Source organism: Tyto alba, unplaced genomic scaffold (genome assembly GCF_018691265.1).
Source record: "Tyto alba isolate M040663 unplaced genomic scaffold, T.alba_DEE_v4.0 Super-Scaffold_21, whole genome shotgun sequence".
Taxonomy (NCBI): domain Eukaryota; kingdom Metazoa; phylum Chordata; class Aves; order Strigiformes; family Tytonidae; genus Tyto; species Tyto alba.
In genome coordinates this window covers 6,789,077-6,804,118 of record NW_024881295.1, presented here as the reverse complement: position 1 = coordinate 6,804,118, position 15,042 = coordinate 6,789,077, and positions in this window count along the sequence as shown.

Below are 15,042 nucleotides of genomic sequence, written 5' to 3'. Positions count from 1 at the left end.
CTAGCCTTACCTTCAACTTTCTCTGGCTTCTATCAAAACAGGCCCACTGACAAAATCCTCAGTTTTTCTTCTCATAGGCCTCCTTAGCGAAGCACGCCTCCTACTAGATCACAGCTCTTGATCAGAAGATAGAGGGATAAAGTCTGTTTTCTTAAAGGGACTATTCATTAAGTACCCGTAGGATTTGTTAGAAATCTGCAATGCCAATTGATTTTGGTTTTTAAAGATCCCATGGTACATTTTAAAACAACAAACCCCTCTGCCTAGCCACACTCCTGATGGAGAGGGGGCATTGCATTCTATCTTTATATATTGCTCCTAAAGGTCTTCTTCACCAACACTTAGCACCATGTTATCACTATAATGGGTATCCGGAGCCTTATCCTACCGTGCATGCTCTTACTGAACTCAATTACACACAAAATAATAAATTCTCTATCTTGCAAAGGGGTAATGGGTATCAGGGCGCTGGGGGCACTAATAGGCCTTAATGGCCCTGACCAGCCTGGGGCCTACACACACACACACACACATTGGCTTCTCAACTTGGTTATGGACCTGCCTCATGACCATGGAGATACCTTTTGCCCCGGGCTCTGATTTACCCTGTTGCCTTCCTTAGGTTCTGTAGTGCTGAGCTGTGGCCCCCAAGGGCCCTGACAACCTGGGAGTCTGTCCTCGGTTCCCTGGCCCCCAGGGAGCTTCTGGCCTGCACAATGCCCTGACAAAAGATCCCTGTGCTTTCTTATATAATAATGTATTTTGTGTACTAATGTAAAATATGTCTATTGATTAACAAGATAGATAGGCTATGGGTCAGAGGATAGGCTGGATGCATCTTTTTAACTTATGATGTGTGTTCTATGCAGCAGAAACACAAAACAATACAAAAATCTCAAGTTCATTGTAAATAACCAGGATTAGGCAATAATAGTCAAGCTTTGCTATACATACATAAAGTGAGTTATTTATATATGGCTATATTTTCTTTACTATATTTATTTTAGTAGCAGCTAATAGTGATAGTCTGCAATACATATTAAGAAGCCCACATGGTGTGTGAATATCTAACAATTAAAATGAGTTTGCAAGTTAGCACATGTGGACTTATTTAATTCATTTGAATGTATTTTTGATGGATGAGTCCTATACTATATATGACTTACAGTACCTTTCAAAACTTACAAAGTTACTTATACCCTGTCTAAGAGATCAGCATTATTTGAGTGCTTCAAGCTCTGTACATGCATAAAATTTTGCAGGAATAGACTTTGTAATTCTGAAGCTTTGAAAGTCCTATTCAACTTATTACAAGCTTGCAGAGTATCCTTATTTTTTTAATGTCTTTCTTTACCAATAAAAATGAATTCAGATTTATAACAGCCACATATGGCAAACAAATGTTATATCCACTTTAAAAATACAGGGCATAAAATGCAGCTTTTTGCCAAAGAGATTAAGCAATTTTCTCAAAAATCCTATTCATATTTTAGTCATAAATTGGGGTATTTTAATCTTCAGCAGTCTGCTGCTTTCTGCTGAAGGCATGCTCATGGGTCAGTGGGCCATCCAGTGAGTTTATATGTGAAAATTAATTCTGCAATCTTTATTTAATTGACTCCCTAGCTGTATCAAGGCATTTTGACTTAGGACACAACAATTTTGGGCCTCCCATTATAAACTGTGCTATATTGATCAGCTTGAAAGATAATTCAAAGTTACTTCTGGAACTTTCCAGTGTTCAGCACAGGACTAATTCTGCTCCCAAGAGTAAACCTACAATTAAAGCTTCTGAAAGTTCTATCTATAGAATGTTACAAGATTTTTTCCGCTAAAATTATTCTTTGTAGTTATTTCTCTGAATGCACAATAGAATATTTAAGGTCATGTATTTCTGAAATTAGAGGTGTTCTACCTATTTAGATCTTTGTCCTTTCCCCTTTCTTTGTACTACTCGTGTCATCCCTGTCACTACTTTCATCAGTTAATTGCCACAGGATATGCTGAATGGAAGCCAGAGGTGCTCAGTCTTGCACTGTAGGAGTAGAAACATATGTCTGAACATATATGAATAGCTTTCAGTTCAGCCTGACCCCTCTCTTCTGCAGTCAAAACCACTGAGCCTTCTGCACCTGAGCCTTTTATCCAAGGTTGCTCCTGTGGTATTCCTGAGTGTAATTATCTTAAGAGTTTTGAGATGTGAACTGTGGCCTTTGTGATAACAGGCTCTTGGGTTTTATAAGCTACTTGCATAGAATCCATGTTTCATTTTTTCCCTTGAGCTGTACTTGTACTGTACCCAGAATCACCTAACCACTTATGAACCCACCACAAGTCCTCCCTCAGCTCAGCAAATTTAAAGTCCAAGTAGGAATTTTTTTTTTTTTTTTTTTTTTTATTGCATAGATAAGCTGTTGCCTAAGAGGAAATGGGGCAGTCCCTTGATAAAGGCAAGCTCCCTGCAGGAAGGCAGCTTCTGCCAGTCTGGGTGTGGCTTTGCATTCAGGGTACAGAATTTTGCTGGGGAAAACCAAAACCAACCAACCAACCAAAAACAACCACAACAACAACAAAATAAACAAACAAACAAAAAAAGAAAACCAAACACAAACAAACAAAAAAACTGGCTTGGAAGTTGTCTCAGACAGCAGAGGTAACATGGAGATTACACAAGCCAAGTATCTGGTCAGAAGTCTGTCCAAAGCAGTGACGAACTTAGCATTGCTTTCACTGGAGTGTTACTTGATGATAATATATTGCTAAATTCCTTGAAGTGTTTACCTTATCTGTGTTTTGTCTTTACCCATCTGTGCCTTTGTGTATGTTGCAGGCTTTGAGTGCATAGGCAGAAAAAGGTAAAGAAATGTTCAACACCTCTTCTGGACACAGGATTTCTGAACTGTGAATGCGTAAGAGTGCTCAAGTATTACCTATCTCCTCCGAGATGACAAGTCTGGTTGAAGAGAACTGCAGTGGTTCAGCAAGATGAGTCAGAGGTGTGAACTGACCTTGTGTAACACCAAGCTGTGCCAATCTGGCTGCTGCTGTTGGGATCTTGCATGTTTGCTATCCACTTGGGAAGATGATGAAGGCTGATGCAAGATCTGTTTGTAATCACAAAGAACAGGTTTCAGACTGCCTTCAGGACAGAATTAAATCCTAGCAGACAGTAATAGAGGGTGTAAAAGAAATTACTTGTTCAGAGAAGTGATTAAATCATGCACAGTTTATAAAGAATGCAGTGATTAACTTCTTAATTATTTTGGGAAAAGATGTGTGATAACTTTCAAAAAATAAACTGAATTTTCAGTGATTTTGAAAGGATTATATTGGAATTTGGAAATGAGATTTTAAACTCCTGAATTTTTGTGTACAATTCATGAAATGTAGGGGCAAAATCAAATTTGAGAATAAGAATTGTATGAATGCAACTAGTATCATATTTTTATATACCATGAACTGAATCATATTTTTAGAAATATCTAACCAAGGGGTACTTAAAAAGCTTACTACTTGTGTAATGGAACAGTATTTTTATTTTACTGGTCTTAATGTTATATTGATTATATTATATTGTATAATTATGTTAGTATCTCAGTATTTGTTTTCATGAACATTAGTTAATCTTTTAAGTAACAGGCAAAATAAGAAAGAACCTGTGAGCAGAGAGCGAAAGAAATTGTACACTCCAGGAAATCTGCTTTTATAGGCTGGATTGCTCTAATAAGTGGTACAAGCAGCAGCTTTATCTTAAGAACTTGTTATAGTGCATTCTTTGGATTCATGGTTACTGATGCAAACACTCAGAGTGTGTCGACCATATTCAAGACAGTTCAGGTAATTTTCAACACTATCTCTAGGACAAGGGTTGTCTCTAAAGATCACTTGACTAAACTCTTCTCAATCCCTCTTCTTTCACTGACATCTAATCAGAATATTTCTTCACCTTTGCAAAATATTCTGGTACTCATATAAATATAATACATGAATTAGGGCAATAAAGTTTCAAATTAGAGAAATGTCCTGTTTAGAAAATACAATTTTATTGTCAGGAAGAGTTTTGGAGAAATTTGGCCTTGCTGACTAAATTTTGTAAAAGGAAGATGCCAGTGAGTATCAGTGAGGTCAGGACTTCATCTTGTGATTTTTAAATTTACTCAATGCTTTTTCTCTATGCTTTTGTAGAACACAGATAGCAAATGTGTCTTACAAAGACATCAAATACTTTATATGTGCAAGGAGGTCAATCTCTAATTTTGTGATAAAGAAGTTGCTGTATTCAGCTCTGGGACACCCAACATAAAGAGGACATGAATCTGCTCAAGTGTGTCCAGAGGAGGCCACGAAGATGCTCAGGGGGCTGGAGCAGCCTCCCCCCTATGAGGCCAGGCTGAGAGAGTTGGGGTTGTTCAGCCTGGAGATGAGAAGGCTCCGGGGAGACCTTATAGTGGCCTGCCAGTGCTTAAAGGGGGCCTGCAGGAAAGATGGGGAGGGACTGTTTATCAGGGAGTGCAGGGATAGGACAAGGGGTAATGGTTTTAAATTAAAAGTAGATTTAGATTAGATATAGGGAAAAAGTCCTTTCCTGTGAGGGTGGTGAGGCGCTGGCCCAGGGTGCCCAGAGCAGCTGTGGCTGCCCCCTCCCTGGAAGGGTTCAAGGCCAGGTTGGACGGGGCTGGGAGCACCCTGGGCTGGGGGAAGGGGGCCCTGCCCGGGGCAGGGGGGGTGGAACTAGGTGGCCTTTAAGGTCCCTTCCAACCCAAACCATTCTGTGAGTCTATGCTGTGTTCAAGTTGTAAAGCAAAACAAAGGAGCTGAAGGCTCAAGGTACTATTAATGCTTAAAGGAAAGTATATGAAATGTTGCCTTTTTCTTTCATGAGTCAAAACATGATGATCTTTATTTTGGTTATAAATGGGGGGAAGAAAACCTGTGAAAACAGGAAATTTATTTTGAAGATGGGTCTCCAACTGTTATGGTATGTTGGTGATTTTGAGTAACTTATTCATGATGACATTATGCATTTTTCTCCACACTAGCTCAAGGTTAGATGCTAAGGTCTTAAAGCCCACTCAGTTGTCTCCATGAGATCTTCCTTTTCCACCAGTGCTAATGATTCACCAGTGATGAACTGAGAATATGCAATTAGCTAGGGTAGCTGTAGTCTTAAACTGTGAAAATTATCTCAATTGTTTAGTGGCTTGTAAAGCATTTATTATTGTCCAGAGTGATTATTACTTCTGAGAACTCTTAGCCATATTCCTTTCAATAAATGTTTTTATAAATCATGGGATCTGCTATTCTTACAGAAAATTATAGAAATTATACCTGTATGTATTTCTTAAACTGACATTCTTCTACTGAGTTCACAACAACAATTTATGATCACTTCAAATCAGCCTAAGTTTTGTGCATCCAGTTTAATTAAAAACAATTACCTCTGAAGTTTCAGACTATATATCTTGACAGTCATGCATTGTACTTCTAGTGTATTATACAGTTAGTTTTATGTACAGCAATGCCTGGAAAGTTATGCCTTGAATTTGAATCAGCTGTGCTCCTGAAAATTAACATATATTTAATAAAATTGAGCAAGTTCATCCTCACAAGGTGAAACATAAGGAAATAGATAAATAAGACTTAAATCCTGGTAAGGCCTGGCTATTTCAAGAAGCCTTGCATCTTCCTAATCCAAGCAGAGAACACACTTGCAAAAAGCTGGTCCTTAGTAAAACCAAAACGTAACAGGGTGAGAAGGGAAACTGCAGCAGAGGGTAGGACAGTGTCTTTTGAGGTCAGGAAAAGTCCAGAACCAAGAACTTGTTTTGCCAGAAGGCCAGCACCTAGACCTCCAGACCAGTGCGTTGGACTAATGTGTGTCTAATGATACCAGAACTAGTTCTTAAACTCATGCTTAGCTGAGCCTCTAGCTGGTATAATTTGGGGTTTTTGCATGGATGCAGGAATTGATATGTCACTTAAACTATCATATTAGTCTTGATTACTTTAGACTAATTTTGCCTCAGTAGTCGGCACTAAATCTGTAAGGTGTGAAAGAAGATTCATGCCGGCCTCTGTCAGAGTTTGATGGTCTTATGCTGAGGCAGAAATTTTTTTGATGGAAAAAAATTTCTGAACTTCTAGTAATGGCTATAAAAGAAGCCTAGACTAAAAGTTAGTCAGCCTTTATGAAGAGCACTTGCATATAGTGAAAGGAATCTGAGGAGTAGCTGGTGTATTTCAGCACAGACCTTAGTTATTTACACACCTGTAATTAGTGACAGTGAAGGACGTAAGCTTTTTGAAAGAGATAGAACAGTGGACTGGGAGGCACAAAGAATAAAGACTCTTGCATTTTGTCACTGACATACCGCATGTCTGCACAAATCATGATGACAAGAGTGCTACCCACCTTTTTCGGTGCTCTGGGTTCCCCATCCATGTAAGTGTGTGGTGTTACTAATTGAGTACTTCATTAACAGTTTCTGGCACTTTCAAAATTCTCAGCAGAAGCAGGCTATTGAGAGAAATTAAATATTTTAAAAAAATAATAATTCTGAACTTGGAAGAAAACAGTCAGTATCAATTGAACTAGATTTCCATGACCTTTTTTGACCTGTTAACTTTTCCCAGCCTATTGATACAAACAGATCTAAGCTAAATTCCTAGTATTTCCTGTCAGCCTGGTATTTACAGCTGGGGGCAATGCTAAACCCAGATTTTCTGAAACAGATTATCTGTAAGCGTATGCTGCATATGCAGCCAAACTTCTCAGTAGAGTGGAACTACTGCTTTCAGGATCTATTAAAATGTCTGGTTTTCCATATTTTCACATTCAATAAATGTCCAGACTGCTAAAAAATGCTATCCTAAATCGTGAAAGTTAGAGTAATGAAATTAATGACAGGCTTCTGTCTTTGTCACCTTTCTTTGTCTACTGATGTTCTAGATGAACTTACAGGAAAGCATCTTTAAATATCAAGATGTCTTTGGTTTAATTTCTTCCTCTTCATCTTAATTCCTGTTCTTCTCTCAAGCCATCACTGAAATCCCTCTTCTTTATGGTCTCCATTTTACTTCTTTTACCATGGCATTTCCTTTTACTCTTTAGTAATATTGGTCCCTCTTTTGAAAGCCACGTGCTTTCAACTCCTCAAACCCCACATGATCTATCAGTGCATCATTTCTTTCTTTCCAAGACACTGTTCTCCTCTCACTCCCTTTTCTTGAACATGACTGTCTTGGGTCCCTTTGCCCTAGGGCTCCTGTTCCGCAGACACTTCCTTAGGTGCTTAACTTTAATCATCAGGTAGTAAACAATGACCAGGCTAAAGTGACAAATTTTGAATAACACTGGCTTATTTCACCTACTTATGATGCCCATGAGCATGGTCATTTGATTGGTAAATGTGTTCACTGTAAAGATGCTTTGATGGGAAGGATAAAGGCTAAAACTGAGACATAACTGGTACCTGCTGAACAAGCAGAGAACTTGCTGCTCTTATTTGTTCACCTTGCTGTTCTATAGTCATAGGTTTAGCAACACACCGACGTTTAAGGACAAAATGGGCCAATAGCTCATCTCATTTAATTGTCCAGATGTCACAGTCCATTATGCTTCATGCAATAAACCCTGCACGAAACTCAATAAAATCAAAGGAGAACATTAATGATTTCAGCAGATTTTTTTAAATAAAAGGATGCTGATAAAAGCATATGTCTGGAATGTATAATGTCTTATCCAAGGGTCCACCAATCTGTAGTGAAATTAGTTTAGTTTTCCATGTTTCTATAGGCATGTTGGTAGTTTACATAACCCAGAAGTTATTTGAAATACATTAGAGCTTTCTGTGGCTGGACATTATGGTTTTACTTTTGAAGAGTGTATGTGAGTTTTTCTACATTGTTTAGACATTGTCTCATGTTAAAGGCAATTTATATATCTATACTTGTATAAATATTAACTGGGCTTGTAGCCCCCTTTCACAATGCATAAAGAATTCCCAAAATGGTATTTTGGAGGGATTCTGTGTCTTAGAAGTAAAAGTTTCTTTATTGTTTGTGGACAAGCTTATGCTCTGCTGTAAGTCATTTGGATCACACCAGGAGTAAAGAGTTGAAACATTTGAAGACTTGAGGTGTCTAGTGCTCTTTCGGTGTCAGTGGCAGGTTGTTCGCTGGCCAGCTGCACACTCCCACACTCTCCTAGGAAATGCTGGGCTTGAATGAGTTATCCTATTCTAGGAATTACATTTTAAGATTATTTTGCCAGGGTTAATAGCAAAAGCAAGTAACTAAAAGTTAATTATTATCCAACATGGGATGCCCTGCTGTCCACAGCCATGACTGTTGTAAAACTTTAACAGTTTGTGTGCATCTCTGCTTGCTGCTAGTGCAGAGGAGTGAGGCTGATGTCAGACTGGACCCGTCAGAACAGGAGGAGATGGTTTGTATCATCAGCAGAGTATAAGGGCATTCATGGTTTCTGGGTTTCCCCCAGCACAGCACTCCTTCATGTAGTGGTGCTCTTCTTTAGCCAAATATTTTACATTAAAAAAGTAGTCCCCAGATCAGCTTAAAAGGTAGAGACATCTGTTAGATTTAGGAGCTCATTATGTGCTTATCTCAGGCAGAAGGCTATGGGATTTCTTTCTCTGATGCAGTGTAATGGAAAGCTTCAGGAGGCAAGATGCCTATTTTCACCAAAAAAAAGGCTTCTCTTAGCATATTTAACATAAATAAACTGAATAACATCCATTTGAGTTTCACAGTTCTAATAACTTGTAAAGCATTGAGTGATTACTTCATGTAATGAATTCAGGCAGAAAACTTTCACTCTTGAAACATGAATTTGATTCCTAAGGCCAAAAGCAACAGTGTATTGCAAACATCTCTTCCTTCTTCACAGATGTTTTTTCAATCCACCCAAAGTGTGGTTCTCAGCTTCCCTTCTGGAAAATCCTTTATCTAGTAAGTGTTGCATGTCAGGAGTGCCAAGGGGTGCTGCTATGGCTGCTTTGAGTCGAAGACTTTACTGTGTGTGCCAACTCCTACGTTTAGTCCAAGCTGTTTGCAGGGACTGCTGAAGTTTTATGAACATCGGATGCCAAATGCACAGAAATATTTCCTATGTCTTTCTAGCTCTTTGTGGAAACATTAAGGGAGAAAAGCAATTTCCTGTCAGGAAGAGCTAATGTCTCTAAATGCAAGCATTAAGTCCCTGCAGAATGGTGGTTTCACATGCTGTATCTACTTGCCAAACCCAATCAAGTAAATGGAAAGACTTGGTAGGTAATTAGCTAGTGCTTCATTGTCTGTTCATGGATGTCTGGCTATATATTAGCTCTGACAAATGCTTTCATTCAACAGTGTAATTGATAACTGCCAGAGTTTCTCTTAATGAGCTAGTTTGATGTCATGCTTTATTATAGTGGCTTGCTTGAACCTTTTCAGATAAGCTTGGGTCAGGACTCCCATTGTAAGGCCCACATGTTCAGAGGTGTAAACACAGCTGCAAGTGTTTGCAATAGGTAGAAAGGGACAATTCCACTTGGGAAGTTCACATTAATTTGTTGGACAGTATGAAAAGAATAAGGGTAATGTTTTCAAATTAAACTAAAGGAAAAATGCCATGCATATAGCTTTGAATTCCCCAGTCTCCCATGCAAAATCTAGAGGCTCTAAATTATGCTGGGTCTAATTATTATGCATGCACAAAGGAAGAGATAGTCCCTGTTCTGAAGAGATTAAACAGACTAGTTATTCCTTATGCATAAAGCTTTAGAAATTAGATGTTAGAAGTCTTTCAAAAATCAGATGTGGCAGCAGTCTAAATAAAGAAATAGTCATAACAAAAGCATCCCAAAGTGTCAGGATTTGCTATAACTTGGATGTCACCTGATATTTCATCCACAAAAATCAGCCTTCCATATAGCTAGCTGCAAGCCTCACTCCCTTCTATTCTTTTTTCTCCTTCCCCATTCTCCAAACTTTTTGTCAAACCTAGATGAATCCTGCAACCTGTGAGAGAAAGGAAACCTGTTTACAGCTCACTCTGCTTACTCTTGAAATGTTTTACCACATCTTTACTAGCAAACCGAGCAGATGTGAGACTGGCCCTGAATGACGGCACACAGCTCTTCCAGACTTGAGTCTCTAGTGCAGCTTTGGTCTGGGGAAATGATGCCCAGCTGTGGTTTGGGGCTTGCACAGTGCAGTGACTTGTGGTGGTGACACCTTGTCCTGCAGGATAAGGGAGTTTAGCTGTCTGGATATCAGCAGTGCCAGTTTGTCTAGAGGATCTCTGTCCTGTTTCATACACTAGCCTCTGAAGCTGCAGAAGAATTCAGAAAGAATTCAGGGTAAAAATAAGTTCAGTAGTGAAAGTTCAAACTAGTGAGCCATAAAACCTGCTGAATATGTCCCCCAAGGCTCTTTGCTGAGATGTACTCAATCAGAAAAATATCAGGGAATCACAGCTTCAAGGATGGAGAACTTGCTGTAGCTGAATTCAAGCACTATGTACCACATCCTCAAATGTTAGAGGTATAATAAAAATGTAAACAGACTTAAAAGCATACAAAGGAACAAAATACAACTTAGCAGAGCCTTGAAAAGAGGCACAGCTGGCATGGCATAAAAAATGTTGAAAAGCAGCTTGAGAGAGCTGTTGGAGCTCTGGGGCCTTGGGTGCCTGGGCTCAAGGCCAGCCCTGAGTTGGTACAGTCTTGAAAGAAAGATAAGGAGCCTCAGCAGAGGCTCCCCATAAACATCGCTGTTGAGAAGCCTCAGTGGGGACTCCTCACACTGCTTTGGGGAGCTGCTTTCAAGCTGAGGCTTACCCCTTTAATGGCTTGAGCTTTGCTGCAACCCCACCTGTGCCTGGCCATGTACCCTGCTGATCTGGACATTGGCCCAGACCTGCGGTCTTGATCTTCCCGCCTGTTGCCATGATCTTGCCTGATGCTCTGGGTTAGGGCCTGCCCCTGGGCACCCACTAGATCTGCTCCATCCCTGGCTGGGGATGGTGGGACAGGCTCTAGCTGGTGAGGGCTCTGCACTGCCAGCCCCATGGGGATTCCCTGCAGCTCATAACTCAACTCTTGCAGAGTGGAGAGCTTTCTCAGCATCCTGCCACCCTACTTTTGGAAGTTATTCACCAGTGTGTGACTCTGGAGAGGTTTTCAATCATGAGGAACATGTGGCAGTGTAAAGGAGTTTTGATGCAATGTTCCTTTAGCCCTCAGGAGCCCAAGGGTCTGATGTCATTGCAACGTCTGTCATCATCTTGCATTATAATAGCTAGTAGTGTATGTGGCAGGTGTATGTAACAATCTTATATTGCTCTTTGGATAATGACAGCAGGTTGCCACAGTAAATGTTGATTTTTATTTTACATTAAAATAAATCGGCCTGAAAGTAGAACACTTCATTTTGGAACTAACACAGATGTAGAGGAGTGTGGGTCTGCTGCTCAAATGGTCCAGCACTGAGGGGGTGCCTTGTCAGTGTGGGCTAATTGAAATATTGGTTACCAATTCCATGGAAGGTTTTGTTTTCAAATTAAATATATTCCTTTTTAGCTATAAAGAGATGTTGGTTAAAAAATATGTATATAAAGCTGCACTGGACTCTTTGGGGCAGCTAACACTTCCCAGGATCTCCCTTACTTCTTTCCTCCCCTTCTTTCTCAGGAGGGAGAATCAACAAAACTTGCTATCGGAGAACCATTCAATACTTTTCTGCCATGGTGATAGCTCCATCACATGGCTTTTGACACATCCTGAATGTGCACCAGGGATTTAAGGAGCACTCTGAAAACTTGTGTCTTCATCTCACAGATTGTCCTCCTTTCACAGATTCAGATAATACCTGAAAAAATTAGGTGAGAGAGAACCTGAGCTCTCTTACAGGTAACTGAAATGGAAGGAAAATGAGATGGTGAAGGAAAGGAAAAAAAAACAACAAAAAGATGGTTTTGTGAGCAACACCAAGCAATTTTCTGTCTATAATGGAAAAATGCTGTTGTTTTTACTATACTAATTGTAATTATTATTCCCAGATTCTTTTTGTGCTAAGTATTATACAAACTATTCCTCCAAGAATGTATGATCCAGCCATAAACCAAGATAAAATGAACAGATACAGATGAAAAGAGCACAGCAAAATACAAAACAGTAGCATAGACATTACAGAAACATTTCTAATGCCGTCAAAAGCGTCTACACTAGAATTTGCAATTGCTACCAGGTAGCCTCTGGTCATTAGCATAGGCTGGAAAGCAAACATTCAGGGCAGATGAATTCTCAGATTGTTCCTCATTAAATCTGCAGAAACTCCACCTTCCATACAACCATACCTGATGCTGGCACTTGTTACAGCAATGGAGAATTTTCTAGTCCTCAAAGGTATTATTGGATATGCTGCAGCACGTGCTGTTCTGCTGGGTGCTTTGGTTGCTACTTTTCATTACAGCAAGGTAACGAGGCTCTTTAATCCATACATGGCAAAGATTAAAAATACATTCACAAGCTAGGAATGTGGGAAATCTGGATTCTGCTCCTGGCTGTGCCACTGACATGTCGGTCAGTCCTGAATGAGTCAGTTTAGACCAGTGCGCTTCTGTTTCCTCTCCAACCTCTTCTGTGTCAAACTTGTATAGACAGCACATAGTGATTTATTTCCACCCACCTCAGGAGACTCATATGAGTATGGGGCCTAGCATAGCAGATCATTTAGCATGACGGATCCTTTAGGCAGTGCCATGATAGTAATCGTAAAAAGGAGGAAGCTCCCTATTTAAGCAGTGAATAATATATATGCAGGAACTTCAATACAAGCTTTCCCATATTTCTGCTATATCTATATCTTGGTCTGGAAGGACAAATCTAGTGACAGAGAATAATACAGCTTCTCAGCCCAGCAGTAGTGTAGGACTTGGCTCCTTCCATTGCCCATAAGAATGTGATTTGGAACTGCACTGTCAAAAGTGTATAAAAATAGCTTTGTCTTATATTAGGTCTTTATGATCTGGTCAAAATGACAAGTGATGTTAATGATATTAGGCAACTGCATCCAGATGTCTCATCCCATTTCAAGAGTCAAGAATGGATCACATTAATGATATTTCCACTTGTTTCCAAAACAGTTGACAGGAGAAGTGCTGTTCTGAGGTGGAAGACCTTGCAGTTATTTATCATTCATTAATATGCACTTGTGTAGTGAGGAAGGCTTTAGAAACAGAAGAAATGAGCACAATGCTTGTGATGTTAATTTTATTGAAATATCTTAGGTATTTAGGAGCAAGCCATGATGCATAACTATTCAGATTTCCCATGTTGGCCCACTACCTAGCACATAATATTTGCGAGGGGAGAAAGTACTGATAATTCTAGCATACTTATGTTCAGGAAACTGTGTGGTAATGGAATTAATTTGTCCTAACAGCTTGTGAAGATATAGCATCTTTAACCTATAGCATCTACTATATTTAAGAAATCAAGCCAGTCATAGGATTACTTTAAAGGTGAGATTAAACAGAATTTCATGTGGCTCCTGAGCACATGAAGTTCTGCAGATAGCAGAAATGGGTCCTCAGCCCTTACCTTGTCAAATGTACATTGCTATAATCAACTGGGTGTAAGGAGAATGATGCTAGACGTAGACCTTTTAATAGACATTGCAATGTTTTCAATTACATACTTCAGTGTTTAAAATGAATGATTGAACCTGTAGCAAATCCTAAAGGTTCAAGGGATAGAAACAGGCTAAGAGCAAAAGATCTTGTTCACACTGTGAATATGAAATCGGGAAAGCTGAGTGACTTGAATCTATCAATAGGATGACAGTAATTAGAAAAGAGTGGCAGAAAAACCCACTGAAGAGCAGTCATTTATTTTTCCCTCATACAGGAAAAAGCAGCAAGGCCTAGAGTTAAACTGGTTCTGACCAAAGAAAAACAGCTCCTTTTGTGTCCTTCAAAGATCCAACCCAAAGTCCCTTGTTAGTGACGGTGATAGTCTGAATAGAGCCTCTAGTGTGCAACCACACAAAATGACCATTCAAACACCTGCGAATTTAGTGGTGTTTAAGAACATTAGTTTCCTGGCTTCCTCATGAAAAGGGCCAGAGAATATATCCAATATCACAATGTGACTCCTGAAAGTGAGCAAAAATCCTCCTGTGCTTATAACTTCAAATGCTTGGTTCGTAACAAGAGAATTAAACTTATCATGAAGCACTTGTCAATATTCAACTGAGTACTCTGAAGTCCTGAAGTTTTGCCTGTGTTTCCTTGTTTTATTTTCTGATTTTAAGTAGGATCAAAAATGTTTTTCCAAAGCTACTTAAGGAAAAAACCAAACTTGATGGATCAAGATGGTTCAACAGCCAGGAGAAACATCCAAAATTTTGAACCTAGGCTTATGAAAATTTAGAGTTTATTCTCCCCTTAATTTCTTTGTACACAAAGATTTATGGATTCTGGGACTTACTGGCTATGCATATACTAGTAAATAACTGTCTTGGGTTTGAGTGAGTGGTGGGGTTTTTTGGTGGCAGGGGAGGGGGCTATAGGGGCAGCCCCCTGTGAGAAGCTTCTTGAAACTCCCCCAGCTCCACGTCAGCTCCACCTCTGCACCAAAACTGAGCCCATCAGCTGCACCTCTGTGATAACGTATTTAAGAAGGGACGTGGTGACGAGCAGTTGGACTTGTGAGGAGGACTTGCGGCAGCTGCGTGAACACCAAGGTCAGTAGAGGAACGGAGGAAGAAAGGAGGGGGAGGTGTGCCGGAACAGAGACCCCCCTGTATCCTGTGGTGAGACGGCAGGGCGGCCCCCCCCTGCCACCCATGGAGATCTGCAGTGGAGCAGACACTGATTTATGGCCCGTGGGAGGCCCCATATAGCCGGTTAAGGTGTCTGCACCCAAAGACAGCTGGGACTCTGTAGGAAGAAGCAGCTCCCACTGTTGTAGTTCAGCTCTGGGAGGACTGCAGCATGCGGGGTGTCACACGCCGGAGCAGCTCGGGAAGGGCTGCAGC